Below are 24,734 nucleotides of genomic sequence, written 5' to 3' on the forward strand. Positions count from 1 at the left end.
GAATCCCAGAAACCTCTGCAGGGCCTTGCGGGAATCTGGGCTTGGCCAATCTACCACAGCCTTGATCTTCTCAGGGTCCATCCGCACTCCCTCAGACGAGACGATGTACCCTAGAAACGGGACCGACTGTGCATGGAAATCGCATTTCTCCGCCTTGACAAAAAGCCCATTCTCTAGCAACCTCTGAAGCACTCGTCTGACGTGTTGCACGTGTTCCTGGAGAGAAGAAGAGAAAATCAATATGTCATCCAGGTAGACATATATGAACTGATCGATCATATCTCGCAACACGTCGTTGACCAGTGCCTGGAAAACTGCTGGGGAGTTGGCCAGCCCGAAAGGCATGACCAAATATTCAAAGTGCCCCCTGGGGGTGTTAAACGCAGTTTTCCATTCATCCCCCTCCCTGATGCGAACCAAATGATAAGCGTTACGTAAATCCAGTTTTGTGAAGATGGACGCTCCCTGCAACCTCTCGAAGGCTGAAGACATCAACGGCAAAGGATAAGTATACTTTACCGTGATGTTATTCAGCCCTCGGTAATCAATACAAGGTCGCAGAGAACCGTCCTTCTTCCCCACAAAAAAGAACCCCGCCCCCGCTGGAGAAGTGGAAGGGCGAATGAACTTGGTTGCTAGAGAATCAGAAATATATTTCTCCATAGCCTCCCTTTCTGGAATAGAAAGTGAATATAACTTGCCTTTAGGCGGAGACTTACCTGGCAGTAAATCTATAGCACAGTCATAGGGACGATGCGGAGGGAGAGAAGCAGCACGAGACTTACTGAACACCTCCTTCAGGTCCAGGTACTCCGCGGGCACGTTAGACAGATCCCCTGCTTCCTCCTGAAACACAGAAACAGGCACAGACGAACAGGCAGACACGAGACAAGACTTATGACATTCCTTGCTCCACTCCAGTACTGATCTATGGTGCCAGTCCACTCGGGGGTTGTGACGGATGAGCCAGGGGTGTCCGAGGACGACGGGTGCAAGGGGTGAGTCCATGATGAAGAATGAAATAGTCTCAGAATGGTTGCCGGAAGTGGTGAGGGTGATGTCTTCAGTGCAAAGGGAAATAGTGGGGAGTTCTTGTCCATTGAGTGCGTGAACGGCAATTCTGTGAGTGAGGGGTCTGAGGGGAATTTGAATTTTCTGTGCAAAAGTGTGGTCCATAAAATTACCTTCAGCCCCAGAGTCCAGAAGTGCATGGCAGTCGTGCTGTTGGACTGACCACCTTAGTCTTACCGGAAGGAGTGTGGAGGTAGATGTAATCGATGATGAGGTCTTCCTAGCGGAGATCCCACCCGATAGTAGCCTCAGTTTTACTATCGGGCTTGGCCTTTTACCGGACAGTTGTATGCGTAATGTCCCGCTCCTCCACAATACAGGCAAAGGCCCTGGGATCTCCGCCTCTCCCTCTCCTCCCGGGAAAGCCGAGCTCGACCCACCTGCATGGGCTCGGGATCGTAGACGGGGCTGACCACGTCCCTGCCGCTGGATCGTGGAGGGTCGGTCCCTGCGAAGGTACGGGTGGACGGGACTCGGCGCTCGACCCTAGACAGCCGAGCGTCCACCCGCAGAGCCTAGTCGACCAACCCGTTGAGAGTGGTGGGTAGATCCAGGGCGTAGATCTCCCTCTGGACGTGGTCAGCCAACCCATGCAGGAACATATCCCACTGCGCCTCCTCGTTCCAGCCGCACTCCGCCGCCAGGGTCCGAAATTCAATAGAATAGTCAGAAACCGACCTTTCTCCCTGCTGTAGTTCCGCCAGTCTTCGGGCTGCCTCTCTCCCAGAGACAGCCCTGTCGAAAACTTTCCTCATTTCGGCGGCGAGGGTCTGGAACGAGGCGCAGCATGGGTGTTGGTTCTCCCACACCGCCGTTCCCCAAAGCGCAGCCTTCCCCGTCAGCAGGGTGAGGACGAACGCCACCTTCGCTTGTTCCGTGTTGAACGTGCGGGGCTGTAAAGCGAAATGCATAGTACAGCGGGTCAAAAATGCTCTGCAAAAAGTAGTCTCACCGGCATAATGCTCTGGCACTGGAAGACGGGGCTCTGGCTGGGAGGGTCCTTCTGGTGGTATGGGAGGAACGGTCGGTGTGGGCGGCGCAGTGGGACCCTGTAGGCGTTGGATCTGCTGGGTGAGCTCGGACACCTGTGTCACCAAGGCCTGTACTGCGCGTCCCGTGTCGCCGATCTCTCGCTGCTGCGAATCCATCCTCCTGATGCTATGGTGAATGAATTCCTCCATCGATCTCTGCGACGCACTCGCTGCTTCTCTTTCCTGGTCAGATCGTTCTGTCATCATGTAACAAAAGACGAGAAGCAAATGCAAGTAAACAGTAGATTTATTGAAGATGATGATGATGATGCAGTACAGGCAGATGTAGAACGGGTGACACAGGGACTTCGGTGGTCAGGATCCGGTGGTGAAGAGACGATGGTGCGGTGACGGTGAAACAGCAGACGAAACCCAGAGACGAAGACGGAGAACAGGAACTGGAACACAAGGCAGGAACTGGACACTGGAACACCAACACGAACGACATCAAACAACGATCTGACAAGGATGATAGAACAGCGGTAAGTATAAGTAGAGTGGTGAGATTGACTGCAGCTGGTGAAGTGAATGAGGATCAGCTGAAGTGGATCAGGTGATGTCATACATTCACGCCCACTACACACGTGCATTCAAACCACAACATAAACACGAGACGAGAAGGAACAGAGAATGTGTCTACCGTGACAATTATATATAGGGAATTTAATAATCAATCATGAATGATTAATATATTGCATATTACAGTTAAATTATCGAAGCTGAAAATAGATCGATTGTATATATGAATGATCACCATAATGGGTTATGGTTCGTCATTAATATATCAATAGTCTTATTACAGATCGATTATATGAGATAACCTTAAATGGAATTAATTTAGTTATCGAACAATCTGTTCGTCCAGCAAACGGCCGTAAGATTAACTTATCAATTTTCAACAAAAATTATCTCTTTCTTATAATTCCAAAAAAAGCTATTTTCTGGCCATGAAAAATCACCTTCTTGTAATTATAAAATTTAGGTTACTGAAATAGTAACGAATTGTAAAGCTTTGTAGCAAAAGGGTCGAACACTTCATTGACTTTGTAAAAATGAGAACTTTAGACAATTAGCAATCAAGAATATAATGGTTTTAATAAAATGAAACTACGGATACAGAATTCTACATTTAAACCCGGGATACATGTATGTACAATAAACAGTAAAACTAACGAGACAAACGAATAAACACGGGAGTGAGAGAGAGATTGAGTGAGAGAGAGAGAGAGTGAAATATATATATATATATATATATATATATATATATAGAGAGAGAGAGAGAGAGAGAGAGAGAGAGAGAGAGAGGATGAGAAAGTGAAACTAACGGTCAGGATGAGAGAGATCACCGGGGTGATCGCAGCATGGCAAAAATCACAGACAATAACCCTTAGAGAGGCAACAAGAAATCACATCAATCAAATCAAATCAAATCAATAACCTATACTTGCGTATATGGTTCTCTTTGTGTGAGCTGAAGAACGCAGAGTCGTGTGCGTGTTTGTCCTTCGGCGCTATAGGCTTGTTCTCTCGTGTCTTCCGGGGCGAGCAGACTCGCGGGAAGTTTTAAAGGTTCACCGAACGTGAAGTTACCAAGGAAATAGTTCAGAGTTCATCTCCCTCGGGAGGGAGAGGCGAAGAATGAAAATAAAACTTAGTAAAGAAAGGAAAAGAAAAGAAACGCTGTGTAATGCTCCCTAAGGAGCCATGGGACCGGACACCTCTCACAGGGAAAGTGCTCTGTTTTTTTGAGAAACTCCTGTGTCAGTTTCTTATAGAGAGGAGGGGTTCACGCCTGCTTCGCGTATGTGAACCAATCATCTTAGAGCATCTCGAGCGGGAAAAGTTCTTCTTTGTCTTTTCAGGATAATTGATGATGCTATAAAATTTTGTCATTTCTAGCCAGAAAGATTGTACACACAGAACAATACATTTTACTGTAATATCCTATGTATGACTGGTTTAGTCAAAACAAGACGGTCAAACAGGTACCAAGAATGGCCGGAAAGAGTAGAAGAAACAAAGTTACATTCATATGCAGAATTACACACATTTAATGTTCACTCACACGACTATAAAGCCATAATACCGGCTACCATGACCTAGGAAAGATCAAATTCATGTTTATACATTTCTTAAGTGGTTATACTTATAGAAAATATATAATTGCAGAGTCTATTCCTCTTTCTTTATCAGAATTCAAGTGGGAGCTGTGATTCCCTTGGAATTCCTTTTGGGGGTCATAAAGTTTTATGACCTAGCAAGAGGGAGAGTTTACAGAAGATGATACTGTTAGGTAATCTTTCTTTAGAAATACACTTAAGATTTGAAGTTACAGACCAGTCTCCAATTACATCTATAGAATAAGACAAAACTAATTAGATATGCATGTATACAGGAAGGTTAGATACAATTCTGTGTTATATACATTAAGGACATTCCTATCCTAAGTTGCACACAAAGGACGTTTGTGTGCGGGTATGTGTGGTGTGTGTGTGTGTATCCTTAGGGCATATTGTCCATCCGTGGTGTGCACCACGTGAGGGTTTCGAGAACAACGGGGACCTGTTTATTGATTGCGCAATGCGTCATAAATGGAGTTAATCAATGACCTGCTGGCAGACATTGGGGCACCATTTCACATGATTCAAGGTTTTGTGAATTAAACATATATGTGTTCATATTTGTTCAGTAGTGAAAGGAAAACAGGATTCGGTCAGTCGCTACATATTCCCCCTTTTCGTCGGATGAAGTCCCTGTGTGAACATCATCGGACGACAATCATCACAATGGCCGACTGGCAGGTGAATCCTGATGGTCATGTAGCAGGTGGACCATGGTAGTAGGGTAGCAGGTGGAACCTGATGGTAGGATTGCAGGTGGATCTTAAAGCTGAGGATTCAGCTCGATGAGGTTTGGCGTGGTCTCTGACTTGGCACCCCCTTTCCGGGGATTCCGTCTGAGACCTTCAGGCACGGCTTTCGTGAGATCGGCTGTGTCGCATCTGGTGGAGTCTTCTGTACAGAATGAATGCCACGCATAGTGTCAGAGTGTGGCTGATTACCTGTAGAGATGCACAGCACAATGTCGGCTGAGGTCCAGCCTAGGACCGCAGATGAAGTGTTCAGAACGGGCAGTCGAGACAGTGCTTGGATGGCTGTGTTGACCGGAGAAATGTCAATGAATTGGGACCCCCTTTCCTCGATACAGAGTTCGTGTTCTGGATCTAAGGTGAAGTTGTAGTTCTTGAAGGATGGGAGTTCCAGTGCTGTCTGGTACTCTTTGCTCGGAAGATGGTACAATGCCAGATCATTCAGGTGGAATATGGCACCTTTCGGGGCTTGAATCCACGTACTGTGGTTGAGCATGTTGACACGGCTGGTTGTGTCATGCTGGTCGTAAGTGAGAGTAGCTGTACGCACAGGTGTGTTAACGAGCCACCTGTCACCTACAATCTCTGCTTGCGTCTCTGTGACTTTTGCTCGAGGCTTAGCTTTGGCTGGGCAGCGTGTGTCGCTGACCAGGGGTTGCAACCCGCAGGTTCCTTAAGTGTTGTCTCTGAGGAAGGGTTTGCTAGGGCAGAGATAGTGAATGAATTTGGTGAGGTACACATGTGCAGGTTTGGGGCCAGGTGCAGCTGTCGTGGTAGGCCACCACATCTGGAATGTGTGCCTTTTTGTGGGTGTTGCTTTTCAAAAACCTGACATTGGCAATGTCTTTAAGTCTGTAGACTTGGTTTGACTCGCTGATGGATTGGTTCAAGAGCACATCCACTTCCCTCTGCTCGTGATCGACGTAGAGTAGGATGGCGCTACCCAGAGAGTAGGCCAGGTGTATTTGTAGAGGATCAGTTGGCTTGGTGATGGCGGAAACCAGCATAGTTAACACAAGGCTTAAGGGTTTCAAGTACGGTGGGATTCTACCCGTGGTTGGGCTGTCATTTGAGGAGTTAACCTCCCAAGCATGTCTGTTATCAGGGCTGTAACCAGCTGAGTTTGGGCAAAGTCATTCTGGAAGACAGTAAACAGCGGTTTCATGCAGTTCATGGTCTGATTCAGCAGGACGCTGTGAATGTTGAGAATGACCATGTTCTTCTCAATGTCTTGCCGATGGTTTGGAAAGATGCACTCTGCGTGGTGAGTTGCTCTTTTAGCTGTGAAAGTTCAGTCTGGATTTCAACCACATGCTGTTTCACAGTGGCTATGTTTGCTGTCTGGACACTTGGCATACCAGTGTCGAACAGAGTTCTGGCGGCAGCTACGGCTCCGAGCAACGCTCCCAGGAACCGTTTTGAGTGTTAGTTGGTGCTTTAGAGTCCTGATTGTGTAACAGTCACTTTCCCAAGTTGGTTGGACATGTGTTCGACCTTGGCCTTGGCGTGAGAGAGGGAGTCCTCTGTCCATCGGGCACTTGCCCAGCTGTATTTGGCTACAGTGCTGGGGTAGTGTGCTCTGTAGGCCTTGTGGGGCTGGATGAGTCGAACATGCGCTTGATGGGTGTAGGTCCTGCAGTCGGTGATCAGGAGTCTCAGTCGTTATCTCGGTGGCAGCTGTCCTCTGGATGGCTGACAGCACGGCATGGCGAACCACAGCAGCAACCTGGTACAGACAACAGGGAGAGAGAGAAAGAAAGGGGAGGAAAAAGAAACCAGCGAGGGTTGTCTTTGGTTGGACTGGGCAGTCTTTTTATTTCATGGGTGGCAACTAGGTTTAGCTTGCCTTGGCCCATGTTTTGCCACATCTTGCTGCTGGCATGTCGCTTGCTTCAGTGTATTGTCAGTGGCTCTGGTGCTGTGGTTTGCAGCGCATGATGCGTCATGGACGTACATTGGCCTTATCCCCCCTTTGCGCCGTTGCATTACACGTCTTTGCGTTGTGGTGTCAGACGGTGCACACATAGAATGTAGCTCTGTGCACGCAGCATGTGCTTGGTGTCATGTCGTGTTCTGAGTAACTGGTTGTCAGTGAGTGTAGACGGCAGTCAAGGGTTGGTTGGAGGGGTCTGAGAGGTGGTGAAGCAAAGTCTTTATTGTGTCGGAAGCCCGCATGTTCGTTATGTTTGTGTTTGTAAACAGCGGAGCTAGCGCAAACTGCTGTGAGGTAGACAGTTTAGGTTGTAAAGTTCTTATGCTGTGTGTAATCACTTCAAACTTCAGGGTGGGTGGGCGGGTTTGAAGTGACCACAGCTAGTCGTTAAGTGCGCCAGGCTTGGTGAGGGTATGGGTTTGGTCATTCAAGTCTTTGTCAAGGCCCGGTTGCCTTGAGTGTCCTTTCACCTTTTTCCAGTAGACAATCATGTTGTTTGTTCTTGTGATGTCATCGCATGCCTGGAACCGGTGTTGGTGTGTGACAGGCATGTGGTTTGAAGTCTTACAGCCATTTTGTTTCCAGCCTGGAAGTTGGTATGGGAAACTGAGTCTGGCATAGTTAAAGTCTGTGCCCATAAGGAGTTCTTTGATGTTATGCGTCAACGCGATGTGCAGCGTTATGAGGATGGCTGCTACCTCAGCATATTGTGATGACTGCGGGCCCAACTTGAAGTATTGTGGTGGGCACGGTATGTCATTTACCAACAGCATGCCCGCACCTGATTGACGGGTGCCCTCATGGTGGTAGGAATATCCATCGATGTAGGGTGTGGGCATACCTTGACACGCATTCTCTTTAAAGTACCTGTGACAGGTCAGTTGTTGTTGTTGGGGTTCTTCTACATTCACCGTCGCAGCTGGTGTGTTATCAGAGCAGTTTTGGCAGGCTGCCAGGCCGTGGCCTAGCGCACACTTGTGATTTTGAGCATAAGTGCCTCAACATTGCGCCCCTGGAGGGCCATTAACCATGTGGCTATGCGTGAATTGGTGACCACGCCATCTCGGATGCACTGGCTCCAATGTAGTTGGAGAATCTCTGGATGGCCCATACAGTGCAGAGCAGGGCTTTTTCACAGTCTGAGAATTTAGTCTCTGGTGGGAGAAGTGTCCTGCTGACATATGTAACGACTCCTTTGTCTTGATCATGCCTTTGGTACAGGCCAGCACTGAGACAGTGGTTGGAGAACCCAGCTTCTAGATAGAACTCTTTTTGTTGGTCAGAGTAAGCCAGACATGGAGCTGTGCATAAGTGTTGTTTTAGCTCATTCAAGGCATTGTCTTTAACTTCTGTCCATACAAATGGGCAGTCTGTTTTCAGAAGGGCAGTTAGAGGTTTCGCAATGTCTGAGTAGCTTTCGCTGAACTGCCGTGAGTAATTGCGCACCCATAGAAAGCTTGTAGCTTGAGATGTTGGTGGGTGGCTTGATGTTTTGAACAGCTTGAATACGGCTGGACTGCGGTTCGATGCCTTGTGATCCGATGAGTGGGGCCACATAGTTGACTTTGGTTCGACACCACTGTCCTTTGTGGAGGGCGTTCTTGGCACCGGCAGTGGATAATTGGTTGAAAACATAGTCTAGCTCTTTCAGGTGGTCAGCCACTGTTGTGCTTTTTATGAGAACATCATCAACGCACATAAGGTTACCTCTCATTCTGGCATCTGGGCATGCCTTGTTCAGGAAGATGTTGAACTCAGCAGGTGAGTTGGCATAGCCCAATGGGTACCTGGTGAAAGTGAATTGTCTGTTGCCGAACGTGAATGCTAGCTTGTGCTGGTCTTCTGGATGCACAGGTATGGTCCAGAATCCAGAGGCCACATCAAGTGTTGAGAAGATTGTGGCTTTTCTGATTCTGGGTATTTCTTGCCCCAGCTGGGTCATGGGCCATCGGGACAGTGGCACCTGTTGATTCAGTTTCCTGCAGTCAATGGTGGGTCGCCACTTGCCGTTTGGTTTGAGGACGGGCCAGATGGGGGCAGAATGGGTGCTGTTGCATGGACGGATGACACCTTTTTCAAGCCTGGATTCGATGATCTCTCGCACCGGTTCGTGTGAAGCGATGGGGATCTTGCCTGACTGCCTGACAAAAGTGGGAGGAGCATTAGGGTGCGTTGGGATGCGCACAGTGTGGGGTTCAGTGAGACCACAATCTAAAGAGTCTTTGGCAAAGGATGCTTTGAACTTGTAAAGGACTTGTCTGAGTAGATCTGCATCATTTTTAATTGCGTCAGCGTCTTTTAGAATCTGCTGAATCTGAGACTCAAATCCTGGGTACGGCTCCTCTGTTGGTGTGTCGTCTGTCGTGTTGGCAGGCAGAGGTGCAGCAGTGTCGTCAGTCTCGCAAGCAAGCTGTCTGGAGACTTTGTATACTGCAAGGTATTGGTCCTCTGTCAGTGCTGTTCTGCATACCTGGTCTTTGTCCATTGGCATGACCGAAGTGATGGAGATGAGTTTGAAGGGTGCTGTGAACACTGTGTGGTTTGTGCTCCCTTCGGGTATCATTGAAGATGGGATGGGCCCAATGATTGGTAGTGTGAGTTCAAAGTCATGGAAGTCGTGGCTCACTAGCCATCCCACCCGATAGACTTTTGGAATGGTGGTGTCCATCGCCACACAGTTGTTGAAAAGGATGTAGACTACACGCGATGACACTTCAGTAAGGGGTGTGGCTTCCAGCGTGAGTCCAAGTTCAACACATTCGGGTGAAGGTTGAAAGAAGCCCAGCGTGTGGTTTTAGGGTTTGACCACAACGCATGTTGAGCCGGACGGCGACCCCTTTGGTGTAAGCTGGTATTCAGTGTCCTATTCGTTGATTAGGGTGCCAACCTCAGGAATGGTTTGACCTGACAGGAGGTTCTCAGTGTTGGTTGGAACAACAGGGGGCTGTAAAGTCAATGGGGCCCACACTACCTCATTAATGATGTCCACATGAGCCTTGAGGTGAGTCAGGATGTCTACCTCAATGTAGAAATCATGGGGCGGGTCCGGAAGGACCAGGAAGTAATGGGTCAGACACCGGTGGTTCCAGTTCAGGTTCAAAGCGAAGACACCTTTGGCCGTCATCATGGTTGATGGGTACGTGTTTAAAGGAAAACGGGTGCGCTTGCTGGCAGAAGGAAGGTCTGGTGTGTCTTAATGAGAGCATTGAATAGTGAGACACTGATGGCTGAGTTGTCTGCCCATAGTGCAAGTACAAAGTCAGTAGTGGTTACATCATTCAACTGCAGGTCAGTTGTGACCTTGGGGCAGAAGGAATCAGAGTCTTTGGTGAGCTGTAAGGTGCATGGTAGCGGATTCGAACCTACAGTTGGTGTTGAGTCTGTGTCTTCATGGCTGGCTGTGGGAGTTTCCGTGTACTCTGTGACTTGAAAGTCTGGTTTTGCTGGAGTTCCCGTGACCTTTGTGATCGACCGTCTGGCTGTGTCTGGAGGGGGTCAAGTTCTCGTACTTGAGCCCAGACTTTGAGCTGTTTCAAGTCCAGTAACGGTTCAAAGCGATCTAGCACGTCTTTGCCAATTAGAAGTGGGTAAGTGTTCATTTTTTAGGTGTGCACTGGGTGGATCAGACTCATAGAATCAATTGTCAGGTGGATGGGAGCTACCTGTTTGAGCCCGATGTCGTTCTGGCTGTGGGATTGCACGTTCAGTTCACAAGTTTGAGGTGTAAGAGTTCGATCTTGTCTCTTAGCTTGAAATTTGAGTCTTTTTGAAAAGGTGAGATGAGATCACCGTAAGATGTGATGCTGTGTGTTCCCTGCTCACTTCCTTTTCCAACGTGATGTTCAGGAGGAGTTACCGGCCCACCCCCTTTTCGACCAGGTTGCCCAGGAATGTTGTCATTGGGGCAGGTCTGACGATCAATGGGTGGTTAGGACCGGTTTTGTGTGGCTGTCTGCGGTGCAGATAGCCAAAACAGCCTTTTCTGGTACCTTGGGATAGTGGTACCTGATATGAGGAAGTGTGCTGTCTCATTCAGGGTGTGCAGCTGTCAGCTGTGGAGCTTGGGTGATGCTGTCACCTTGTGATGTGACAGTTAGCTCTGTGGTCTTTGGCTGACGAGCAGTGTTCGGGGTACTTGGCTCAGTCAGTTGGTAGTCAGACCGGGCGTTGGTTTCGGTTCTTATGCTTAGACATAGATGTGTGGTTTTTTTACAGTCTGGTTGGACACAGTCTTTTGCTTGACATAAGCTTTGTGGGCCAAGTCTCGTAGCTGTTGGGCAGACATGGTCCGTGAACAGGCCAGGTGATTACTCACTGTGGGATGCAGATTTCGGAGAAACAGAGTTCTGAAGTTGAAATCCTCTTCCATACCTGGCTTGTTCCGTGCTCCGAAGTAGGCTTGTCGGAATCGGCCGTAGTAGGTCTGTGATGTTTCAAGTCTTGTCTGCTTGAGGTCCATGGCGATGGCTTGGTCTGATTCTGGATCAGAGAATGCTCGGATCAAAGCTTGTCGCAGCTGCTGGTAGTCAGTTTTGACAGTCTTTGTTTGACGGTCTAGGAAGCTGCGCACATCACCGCTGGATGTGATTCTTAACAGATACAAATTGTCCCAAGCTGTCAAGTTGGCGACAGTTTGCAAGTGAAAGTCAATGTCCTGTAGATAAGAGTGAATGCCATCACCTCCTGCAGGGTCTGGATTGAACGTAGGGATGTTTCTGGCCAGCTTGTCGAGTTCTTTGGGGGCCATGCCGTGGTTAGCGGCAGGGGTTGTCTGGAAGCTGGCTGGTGACATCTTGAGCAATGGGCTTTTAACCCCCCCTTTCAGCTTTGAGTTTGTGGCTGAAAGGTACGGACCGGCTGGTTAGGGGAAACTTTGTGGTGTGCGTTTCCCCTTCCCGGTCATTCTGCAGTCTATAAGAGTGTTTAAGCTCTCTGTGAACAATGTCAAGTTCGTTTTTTTTAGATCGTGTCTCTGCTGAGTAAGCTCGTGGATTTCAGCTCGGGCTGCGTGCAAGTGGTTTTTGCAGGCCTTGGCTTTAGCGTCTCTTTCTTTTAGTTCAGTCTCTGCTCTTACAAGGAGAACTTCACCTTGTCGGAGTTTCTCGTTGAGTTCCTCTCTGGCGTTTCTCTCCGCTTGCTTTCTTTGGTCTGTGTCGAGACGAAGATCACACAGGGCCTTTTGAAGTCTTTCCGCTTCTTTCTGTAGTGCTGGATCTGTGTCGTCCTCTTTCTCGCCCTGGTTCTGGGTCTCGAGGAGGAGCTGATCAAGGCGACTCTGGGTTCGGGCCTGGTGCTTCCGGGCCTCCTCCGCTTGAAGCAGAAGCGCTGCTGCTTGTTGCTCCAGGTCGATGTTACTCCGTTCACTGAGCCTTGCCTGGGGGACGAGGTTGTGTGCGATGCCTCCGACGATTCTGGCCCAGTCTTTGTAGTTGTAGCTCAGGGTTGGATCCAGGGCTATCAGCTTGTCCAGCTCGGTGTCCAGCTGCGTTTGGCTCAGATGCTGCAGGTCACTGGCGTCCTTGGGCAGGAAGGGGGTCGTCATGGCTCTCGACCATGACTGTAGGACAGGAACGTACTGGCTCACTGTGGGCGAGAGGAACACAACATACACAAACAAAGAGACCAATGCAAGTCCGTTCTAAGCTTAACAAGCTATACTCATACGGGCTATGCCGTTCATGAGAATTTTGGGGCTAACTGATGTAAACAGTTAGCGAAGCCAATTGATTTGGGTCGACGAAGGACCCGAACTAGGGATTTGACAGGCAGTAGCCTAGCGGGTCACGTGATGACACCGGCTGCGTAATTGTCACTCTATTCTATTATTTAGCTTCCTTGGTGGCTCTCACAGGTTACTGTCTCTAAGTGAAATGAAAGAAACAAATCACAACAGAACACAGAGATAGAAGAGATCAGAGTGAAAGGAAACAATGACAATGAATAGGTCTGAAATGAACTGGAATAAATACTAACACCGGAAGTGTTAGGGAGAATAAGGAGGCCTAAGCCGACTACCGCTGATAGGGTTTAAGATATGGCCTACGGGTGAGTGGGGTTGTCGAGATAGCAACCTAAGAAAGTGTGGCTTGGAGAAGAGATGGGCCAAACACTTAAAATATCCGGGAGATATCTAGTATTTTGTGGCTCATAGTAGGTGGAATGGGTTTTTATTAAATTTAGTTTACCTGCGGTGAATTGAATCCACTCCGGTGAGAACCAGTGGCATGGTCAACCTCCCTGGCGCTTCCCAAACACTCAACCGCGGTGTCCTCGGCCCTCCGTTACTCTGTGTCGCGTTGCGCCCTCCCAAACAGCCTTTGTGACTTTAAAAACAACTCGGCAAAGCCAAGATGTCAACCGCCAGACAACACTACAAAATTGGGCTGTTCCCCAGAACCCTCCCGGAGGAGTGGCCTCTTTTTAGGCCCCGGTTTAGGTACTGGTCCCAGAAATTGCCTTTTTGTGTCGGCTGGACTGGTTGACTACCTTTGGAGTGCCAAATTGCTGATGTCAGCACTGCGGGCCGCAACGACGGACAGAGATAAAAGAAACCGAGATTCACGCACAGTAGGGTGTTGGTAACGCTGGTCGGACAACCCTGCTGGCCGGCACACCACCAGAGATGACTTCAAATCACCAAGGGAGTACTACAATAGATACACAAAAGGATGAACAAGGGAAGCTTAAAGTGAATTAAGGCTTGTTTGTTTAAACCAAATTGAGTAATTATTTATGTAGCAATAAGAGTCAAAGGTTTTACTAAATAATAATAAAAAGAGGGAATTATGATAATGTTGGTAATTATCAAAATAACCTAACCCAAAAGAGAGGAAAAATAATTAAAATCAAAATATAAAGAGACAGGATTGAAACACTGTAGATAGAAGAAGCAGGCCGCAGTAGTGGGTTTTCACCACGAGGGGGCGTATTCCTTCTCTGTGCTTTGCCTGGGTAAACAGAACACTTGATTCAAATTCAAAATTCAAAACTTGTTTAAATTTAAAACTTAAAACAAGCAGGAAAGAATTAAAAGGGAAATCAGAATGATATCCTATAATAGCTAATAACACCGTAAAGTATCATTAATAACTATAAAATAATCAAAAAGGGGAAGATGAGATAGATGCACAATTCAAAACAGAGTGAAAGGAGGAAAAACGTGATACCGACTTAGGGGGAAAGGCCACAGGGTGGCGCTGTTCCCTCCACATGGATATCAGTGACTGACAGGCAAACACGAATGTAAATTTAAACTGGTTTAAAACCAAATTAAAATAAGCGTGAAAGGAGATTGAGAAATCAGGATAAAATTTTATAATAATTAACAACAACAGTAAAGTATCGTCAATAACTAAAAAAAGAGAAAAGTAGAAATAGGCAATTCAAACAGAATTGGACAGAGAGACAAGGAGAGTTGAGTGAGCCGACTTGGGCTCTCTCTGGCTGTGCTGGGATTTAGTTTAAGTTTTAATTCAAATCTTGTCTTGAACCAAACTCAAAGTAAATGTACCAGTCAAAAGCAGAAAAATTTGTCTAACACAAAATAATATTCGCACGAGCAAAGGTCTAAATGCAAATAATTCTTGAGAATTTAGACAGGGGAATGAATTCCCTTAATTCACAGGGAAATGAATTCAGCAGTAAAGAGAGCATTATCTGAAACGGCCACAAGATGGCGTAATTGCGCTCATGCAGGCTGAAGTCAGAAGGCGGGGCGTAATTCGAGACTCCTAAACACTTAAAGGCCGCCCTCTGGTGTTTAGCAAGCGGAATTACAACCGACTTTAATGTGATTCAAACTAAGAGCTTTCAGCGCGCGTCGTGCGCTGAATTCCTGCAATAAATCACAAATAAACAAGCAGATCTCTGTGGATCTTTCGGTGCTGTACTGCACAAGAGCGTGAAACAGGATTTTTTCGCTGTGAAAACACGCAGATGTGAAACAACAGGAATTTCCGTCTGTTGTTACTCACATAAACATTTTTATGTATTAGATTTATATTTAAATGTATCAGATCTTTAATTGGGTAGCTAAACCAATTTTGACCAGGAGTTTACCGTTTTTGTTGAATATCACTGGGTTAACCACGAATTCAATAACGACATTATGGAAGGCCTTTTACCACTGAAGAGAGGAAACTCGCTCTCGATCAGATTTACGTCTTGCTCTGAGAAAGAGATTCTCGTCTTAATCAGGCGTTTAAATAATATTAACATGTACCAGCTGCAAAGAGTTTGCTTCGTCTTTACAGGGACAGGTATAATATGAACTGCGTTGCGCGACTTTCACTGGAGCGCGCATAAAAAAAAAATATATATAGGCTATTAATACACAATATACTCCTAGATTGAAACTGAATTTGCTCATAAAACAAAGTTTGAAATCCCTGCATTCTCCACCAAACTGTAGCGACAATGAGTCTTACATTAAATTAGCTCAAATTATATATAGGGAATTTAATAATTAATCATGAATGATTAATATATTGCATATTACAGTTAAATTATCGAAGCTGAAAATAGATCGATTGTATATATGAATGATCACCATAATGGGTTATGGTTCGTCATTAATATATCAATAGTCTTATTACAGATCGATTATATGAGATAACCTTAAATGGAATTAATTTAGTTATCGAACAATCTGTTCGTCCAGCAAACGGCCGTAAGATTAACTTATCAATTTTCAACAAAAATGATCTCTTTCTTATAATTCCAAAAAAAAGCTATTTTCTGGCCATGAAAAATCACCTTCTTGTTATTATAAAATGTAGGTTACTGAAATAGTAACGAATTGTAAAGCTTTGTAGCAAAAGGGTCGAACACTTCATTGACTTTGTAAAAATAAGAACTTTAGACAATTAGCAATCAAGAATATAATGGTTTTAATAAAATGAAACTACGGATACAGAATTCTACATTTAAACCCGGGATACATGTATGTACAATAAACAGTAAAACTAACGAGACAAACGAATAAACACGGGAGAGAGAGAGAGATTGAGTGAGAGAGAGAGAGAGTGAAATATATATATATATATATATATATATATATATATATATATATAGAGAGAGAGAGAGATAGAGAGAGAGAGATAGAGGATGAGAAAGTGAAACTAACGGTCAGGATGAGAGAGATCACCGGGGTGATCGCAGCATGGCAAAAATCACAGACAATAACCCTTAGAGAGGCAACAAGAAATCACATCAATCAAATCAAATCAAATCAATAACCTATACTTGCGTATATGGTTCTCTTTGTGTGAGCTGAAGAACGCAGAGTCGTGTGCGTGTTTGTCCTTCGGCGCTATAGGCTTGTTCTCTCGTGTCTTCCGGGGCGAGCAGACTCGCGGGAAGTTTTAAAGGTTCACCGAACGTGAAGTTACCAAGGAAATAGTTCAGAGTTCATCTCCCTCGGGAGGGAGAGGCGAAGAATGAAAATAAAACTTGGTAAAGAAAGGAAAAGAAAAGAAACGCGGTGTAATGCTCCCTAAGGAGCCATGGGACCGGAAACCTCTCACAGGGAAAGTGCTCTCTTTTTTTGAGAAACTCCTGTGTCAGTTTCTTATAGAGAGGAGGGGTTCACGCCTGCTTCGCGTATGTGAACCAATCATCTTAGAGCATCTCGAGCGGGAAAAGTTCTTCTTTGTCTTGTCAGGATAATTGATGATGCTATAAAATTTTGTCATTTCTAGCCAGAAAGATTGTACACACAGAACAATACATTTTACTGTAATATCCTATGTATAACTGGTTTAGTCAAAACAAGACGGTCAAACAGGTACCAAGAATGGCCGGAGAGAGTAGAAGAAACAAAGTTACATTCATATGCAGAATTACACACATTTAATGTTTACTCACACGACTATAAAGCCATAATACCGGCTACCATGACCTAGGAAAGATCAAATTCATGTTTATACATTTCTTAAGTGGTTATACTTATAGAAAATATATAATTGCAGAGTCTATTCCTCTTTCTTTATCAGAATTCAAGTGGGAGCTGTGATTCCCTTGGAATTCCTTTTGGGGGTCATACAGTTTTATGACCTAGCAAGAGGGAGAGTTTACAGAAGATGATACTGTTAGGTAATCTTTCTTTAGAAATACACTTAAGATTTGAAGTTACAGACCAGTCTCCAATTACATCTATAGAATAAGACAAAACTAATTAGATATGCATGCATACAGGAAGGTTAGATACAATTCTGTGTTATATACATTAAGGACATTCCTATCCTAAGTTGCACACAAAGGACGTTTGTGTGCGGGTATGTGTGGTATGTGTGTGTGTATCCTTAGGGCATATTGTCCATCCGTGGTGTGCACCACGTGAGGGTTTCGAGAACAACGGGGACCTGTTTCTTGATTGCGCAATGCGTCATAAATGGAGTTAATCAATGACCTGCTGGCAGACATTGGGGCACCATTTCACATGATTCAAGGTTTTGTGAATTAAACATATATGTGTTCATATTTGTTCAGTAGTGAAAGGAAAACAGGATTCGGTCAGTCGCTACAGCTTTCACAACAAACCACGGTTGGTCCATATCCATTATACACTTGCATTGTTAAGTAATAAAAGCACGTCACAAATCTATATTACTATTAATACTATATTGGTTGTCCAATACAATCAAAATTGTGCTTTGTTGGTTCTGAATTCTTGTAGATGGTTGTTAGTATAGCTGTCACAGTCATTGTCTGCACCAGTCTGTTTTCGTCTGCACTACATTTCCCAGAATCCTCCTTGTCTCCACACCTGAACTCACTCCCTCAATTACTCACCTGTTCCCCGTCTTCATCATCCGTGTCACCTGTGATCACCTTGTTATGTTTGATTTGTATCTGTATTTAGTTTGCTTCTGTTCAGTCTGTCCTTGTTGGTTCTTGTTAATGTTACTGTGTTTATTGTGCGAGTTAAACTTCTGAGTCTGCACCTGTTTGGCAGTGCATATATATATATATATATATATATATATATATATATATATATATATATATATATATATTAGTAAACGTTTGAATTGGTAGTGGTGGGCAGGTCGAGGTAGTGATGGCAAAATGAGGCATCCTGAACCACTGAGACCTCGCAGCCCATTGCTTCACTCAAAGGTTCATTACTCGAAGCTTCATTCAGCATTGCTTACTAGTGACCTAGCTACTGTGCAAAGATGAAGCAGACAAATTAATTAATTCTGGACCAATGACCAAAGCAGACTTATGATGTCCATATAAAGCCACTACCCACCCCGTTCTGTTTCATTTATTTATTTATTTTCTTCTCACTGTTAATGTCTGTAACCTTTCATTTGCAATAATAAAAAGACCTGAGCAGACATTTGTCCATTGCCTGGGTATAAAATAAAATATGTAGCCTATCTTTCTCTGTCTGAATTTACTTGTGCAGAGACAACTGTCACACACACAGTTAATGAATTATTCATAAGTTGTTTGGATAGTGAACAACATAAGTGACACTGTTGAGTGCAGGGCTTATGGTGGAGGGAGTGTAATAAAACAAACTGAAACAGAATAGTCTGGGGTGGAAAAAAGTTAAGAATTGTTTCTGGGGTGTTTTGTGCAGTTGTAACGGATATATATTATCTAATAATTATTTTTGGCGGACTTTTATTTTGATGGGTGGACTGGTTTTCGGTGTTCAGTGTGTGCTGAGAGAGGAGGAGAAGAAGAGCGCGGGGGTATGAGAGTGTCGCACAGACAAAAAGTGAGTGTTGTGTCGTGTTCGAGAAGCTCGTTCGATAAAGTGATTTGAACAGAAGTTGATCGGGGCTTTGGTCGAATAAAGGACGACATCAGGTGATTTTTGCGAGCTGTGTCCCGCGTTTCGTAGTTTTTTTTGTTGTAAATTTGTATCCGTGAATCATATCGCCTTGCATTGGACTGCTGGAGTGACGCAGTAATGTTTTGTGAAGGCAAGAGAACTGTGAGTGCATTAAAAGTACAAGTGTAGCTTGATTGGCGACGATTGAAGAGATTTTTCACATTTTTGTTAAGTTTTTGACTTTCATTTTGATTGAGAAGCACTCTTACAAACGAACGTTCAACCGCACTGGTCACGCGCATTTGAGTGTTCTGCACGTGTCATCGCACGTGAGATGGGAATTGCGGTCTGCAGTTTGTGCTGAACATAGTTATTTTCGGAGGAGATTTGAGTTTAAGACTATTTGTGTTACCCTGCCATCCAACGAAATCTCAGGTTGACACATCCCTGTGGGGTATCTCAGTTTGTTACATTCCTGTGATACATTTCATCTTTGATTCATTCGCTTTCCGACTCATTTTTGATTCATTAATTTTTTTGTGGGACATTTCATTGAGCTTGAGTGATATTGCTATGAAATCTCAAGATAATTTCAACGCACGCTATGTCGAGACAACTCCTCTCAATTTTTCAATATATTATTTTTTATTATATTTTTGATCCGAGGAACTGTGAGAGTTCTGTTGAATCACAGAACCTAAGGTGAACTAAGTGAGCGCATAAAAGGACATTTCACGTAAGTGCTCTTCCAGATGTGAAATTACATTGTGTATATTGGTGTTTTTTTCCCCAATGTGATTGGTTGATCATTTGAAAACTGGGGACTCATCCTAAGTGGTGTTTACAAAAGGTTTTTTTTGTATTTTGTTTTGGAGTGAGGTTTATCTTGGTACAAGTGAAAAGTTTAGAGCTTTTAGATTGAAAGTGATTGAGAGTGAGGGTAAAGGAAAACACAAAAACCATACATTTTTTTAAATTTTTATTTTTATTTTGTGATCATTAACCCTGAATTTAACATTTGATTACAAGGAAGAAGAAAAGACACAAAGAATCAATATTGTTTGATTTCGTACTTACTTCATTGTATCTTTTTGTTTTAGAGCTGTCAAGGAGTAGGGGCGTCTCAGCTACTTTATTAGACCAGAGGAGGGAGGGGTATATAAGACTGTCTAACCCATTTCACTTTTACTCCAGGAAGCCAGTGACATTACTTAAGCTGAAGCCTACTCTCGTCGGTCTGTCCATCCCAATAAAGTAGAACATAACATACACACATTTAGTCTGTAGCGAGATTAAAAGCACTGAAAGCGGGGACTAAGATCTTTTCGTTATTCAGTCTTCCGTGGCAGCACTAATACATTTTCCCCTACAAGACGGGTTAAATTCCCGTTACATAAGTGGCGTCACGAACAGGATCATACTTAGCCCAATTTTTGTTGTTTCAGTATTCTGTCCCAGGCCTGTGAGCAAGAAGAAAAATGGCAGAACTGGAAGAACTGAAGAAGGAGTTCGCTGAGATGCAGAAGAGGTTAGCAGAGCAAGCTGAGGCATTGGATCATGCCAGAACAGAACAGCGAGAAGCCCTGTCACTGGCCAGAGTAGTAATGGAGCAGCAAGCATCCACTCGTGCAACCCCAGCAACAATCTATATCCCAAGAGATCATAAACTTACCGATTTCACTGGAATCGCAAAACCTGGAGAAGGAAGTGTGGAAGAGTGGATTGCATCTATGAAGTCAGCCTTTCGAGTCATGAAGGTGCCAGAGGAAGATCAGGTGGAGCTGATAAAGCAGCACTTAAAAGGAGAGGCTAAAGATACTGTGAGGTTCATGATGGAAGAAGTGGATAACAGGGTGGAGTCCATTTTTCAGCTGCTCCAGGAAACCTATGGGGACAAGGTACCTATTGGCACAAGGTTGAAAGACTTTTATGATCGAAAACAAGCACCTGGTGAGACCATACGCGCCTATGCTTACGATTTACGAGAAAAGCTCCACAAGGTGAAACACAGAGAGCCTAAGCGAGTTCCAGATGAAGAGAGTGTTTTGAAAGAGCAGTTAGTCCTTGGACTGAGGGATGATTTCTTAAGAAGAGAGATGAAACGGAGGGTCAAGGAAGAGCAACGCTTGACTTTTGCACAGCTGATGCAGGACGCCATCTCATGGTCTGAGGAAGAGGAAGCACAACCTGAAGGTAACTTGAAGTCCCCTATGCGTGCGAGAGTAGCAGTTCACACTACAGTTGCGACTGGTGACAATACATCCTCACTGACATTAGAAAAGTTGCACGAGGCAATAGAGAAGATAGCTGCACGGCAGGAAGAATTGTACAGAATTGTCCATAGTCAAGGGAGAGTTGATCCCCAGCCTGATGTTACGAGAAGACAGCCTCTGAGAAACAGTGAAGGGCAATATATCTGTTACACATGTGGTCAACCAGGTCACACCAGTCGACGTTGTAGACAGTATAAGGAGCTGGGTAACCGGGGCACAGCGTCATCACCAATGGCCGAAGTTTCTGAGGTGTTAAAAGGAGCTTCGTCGGGTGACAATGCAAGCACCAGTGGGCCGTCCGTAATCCGGAGCCATGCAGCTGACTGGAATGCAGATATAGCACCAGAAACACTAAGGGATAGTGCTTTTGGAGACTGTTTGACAGTGGATGTGAAAATAGCAGGGGTGCCTACCAAATGCTTGTTGGACACAGGTTCAGGGGTTACCACCATCTCAGAGTCTCACTTTAAACATCATTTCGGAGGACAAGAAATACATCTGTCATCTGCTAACTGGGTGCGCCTCACTGCTGCAAACGGACTACACATTCCTGTCCTTGGATGTCTACAGGCAGACATAGAGTGCATGGGAAAGCTGCTTCCAGGGAAGTGTGTTTTCGTGCTAACAGACTCGAACCCCGATGTGAAGGAGATGAAGGGATTGGCTGGAATTGTGGGGATTGTAGCGACTGACCGAATCCTGTTTTCCTTTCAATACTGAACAAATATGAACACATATATGTTTAATTCACAAAACCTTGAATCATGTGAAATGGTGCCCCAATGTCTGCCAGCAGGTCATTGATTAACTCCATTTATGACGCATTGCGCAATCAAGAAACAGGTCCCCGTTGTTCTCGAAACCCTCACGTGGTGCACACCACGGATGGACAGTATGCCCTAAGGATACACACACACACCACACATACCCGCACACAAACGTCCTTTGTGTGCAACTTAGGATAGGAATGTCCTTAATGTATATAACACAGAATTGTATCTAACCTTCCTGTATGCATGCATATGTAATTTGTTTTGTCTTATTCTATAGATGTAACTGGAGACTGGTCTGTAACTTCAAATCTTAAGTGTATTTCTAAAGAAAGATTACCTAACAGTATCATCTTCTGTAACTCTCCCTCTTGCTAGGTCATAAAACTTTATGACCCCCAAAAGGAATTCCAAGGGAATCACAGCTCCCACTTGAATTCTGATAAAGAAAGAGGAATAGACTCTGCAATCTTATATTTTCTATAAGTATAACCACTTAAGAAATGTATAAACATGAATTTGATCTTTCCTAGGTCATGGTAGCCGTTATTATGGCTTTATAGTCATGCGAGTGAACATTAAATGTGTGTAATTCTGCATATGAATGTAACTTTATGTTTCTTCTACTCTTTCCGGCCATTCTTGGTACCTGTTTGACAGTCTTGTTTTGACTAAACAAGTCATACATAGGATATTAAAGTAAAATGTATTGTTCTGTGTGTACAATCTTTCTGGCTAGAAATGACAAAATGTTATACCATCTTAAATTATCCTGACAAGACAAAGAAGAACTTTTCCCGCTCGAGATGCTCTAAGATGATTGGTTCACATACGCGAAGCAGGCGTGAACCCCTCCTCTCTATAAGAGACTGACACAGAAGTTTCTCAGAGAGCACTTTCCTTGTGAGAGGTTTCCGGTCCCATGGCTCCTTAGGGAGCTTTACACCGCGTTTCTTTTCTTTTCCTTTCTTTACTAAGTTTTATTTTCATTTTTCGCCTCTCCCTCCCGAGGGAGATGAACTCTGAACTATTTCCTTGGTAACTTCACGTTCGGTGAACCTTTAAAACTTCCCGCAAGTCTGCTCGCCCTGGAAGACACGAGAGAACAAGCCTATAGCGCCGAAGGACAAACACGCATACGACTCTGCGTTCCTCAGCAACACAAAGAGAACCATACGCAGGTATAGGTTATTGATTTGATTTGATTGATGTGATTTCTTGTTGCCTCTCTAAGGGTTATTGTCTGTGATTTTTGCCATGCTGCGATCACCCCGGTAATCACCCACGGTGATCTCTCAAATCCTGACCGTTAGTTTCACTTTCTCATCCTCTATCTCTCTCTCTCTCTCTCTCTATATATATATATATATATATATATTTCACTCTCTCTCTCTCTCACTCAATCTCTCTCTCTCTCACTCCCGTTGTTATTCGTTTGTCTCGTTAGTTTTACTGTTTATTGTACATGCATGTATCCCGGGTTTAAATGTAGAATTCTGTATCCGTAGTTTCATTTTATTAAAACCATTATATTCTTGATTGCTAATTGTCTAAAGTGCTCATTTTTACAAAGTCAATGAAGTGTTCGACCCTTTAGCTACAAAGCTTTACAATTCGTTACTATTTCAGTAACCTAAATTTTATAATAACAAGAAGGTGATTTTTCATGGCCAGAAAATAGCTTTTTTGGAATTATAAGAAAGAGATAATTTTTGTTGAAAATTGATAAGTTAATCTTACGCCGTTTGCTGGACAAACAGATTGTTCGATAACTAAATTAATTCCATTTAAGGTTATCTCATATAATCGATCTGTAATAAGACTATTGATATATTAATGACGAACCATAACCCATTATGCTGATCATTCATATATACAATCGATCTATTTTCAGCTTCGATAATTTAACTGTAATATGCAATATATTAATCATTCATGATTAATTATTAAATTCCCTATATATAATTTGAGCTAATTTAATGTAAGACTCATTGTCGCTACAGGATGAATGTGCTTAGTGAATTGAAAAACCTTGTGCTGTCTGGAAAGGATTTGGATAAGGAAAGCAAAATGAGTCAACGTGCAGATGCTAATGTCAGACGAGTGATAGCAAAAGTGAAAAAGATGAAAGGCTCTTGGGCTCAGAGGGCAGGATAGGATTTGTTAAGGTGTCTGGGAAGCAAGTTGTGATAATCCCACCCTTAAGTGAGAAGATTGTGGAAGGCCACTGCAGTATCCCTCATCAAGTGAAGCATCAAGTGTTGGTGGAGTGCACAGGTTCTGTTACCCTTCCAAAAGGATTGTCAGTAGCCAATGTGCTTGCAAGCCCAGAAAAAGGGAAAGTTCCGGTGCGAGTGTTAAATCTCTGTCAAGAAACCATCAGGTTGATGCCGAGATCCAGGATTGCAGTTGTGTCCAAGCCTCAAAAAGTAGTCCCAAAGCAAATGGTGGAATTCGAAGAGAATGATGATGAGTTGCGTGTTAAACGACACGTACAGTGCAGCATTAAGAGTGAGAGCCAGCCCAAACAACTGTCAGTTCCAGTTCAGATGAATCAGGATGGACTGTCTGAGATGCAACGGGAGGAGCTAAATGCTCTGCTGACACGTTACAGTGATGTTTTCTCCAAGAGTGACACAGACTATGGATACACAACAACAGTGACGCATAGCATACCTACTGGAGATGCTCAGCCAATAAAACAACGCCATCGACGAGTCCCACCTCATGTTTTTCAGGAGTTTAAGAGACATGTGCAGCATCTTGTCAGTCAAGGTGTACTAAAGGGAAGTCGCAGTCCGTGGGCCTCGCCTGCAGTCATCGTGATAAAGAAAGACGGAGGTGTTCGTTTCTGCTGCGACTACAGGAGACTCAACCAAGTCACATTTAAGGATGCCTACCCCCTTCCGCGTGTGGAGGAATCCTTGGATGCTTTGCGGAATGCACAGTTGTTTTCCACACTGGATCTCACGGCAGGTTATTTTCAAGTGGCGTTTGTC

This window comes from Siphateles boraxobius, unplaced genomic scaffold (assembly GCF_051911475.1).
Source record: "Siphateles boraxobius isolate OS27281-9 unplaced genomic scaffold, OSU_SipBor_1 13, whole genome shotgun sequence".
Lineage (NCBI taxonomy): Eukaryota > Metazoa > Chordata > Actinopteri > Cypriniformes > Leuciscidae > Siphateles > Siphateles boraxobius.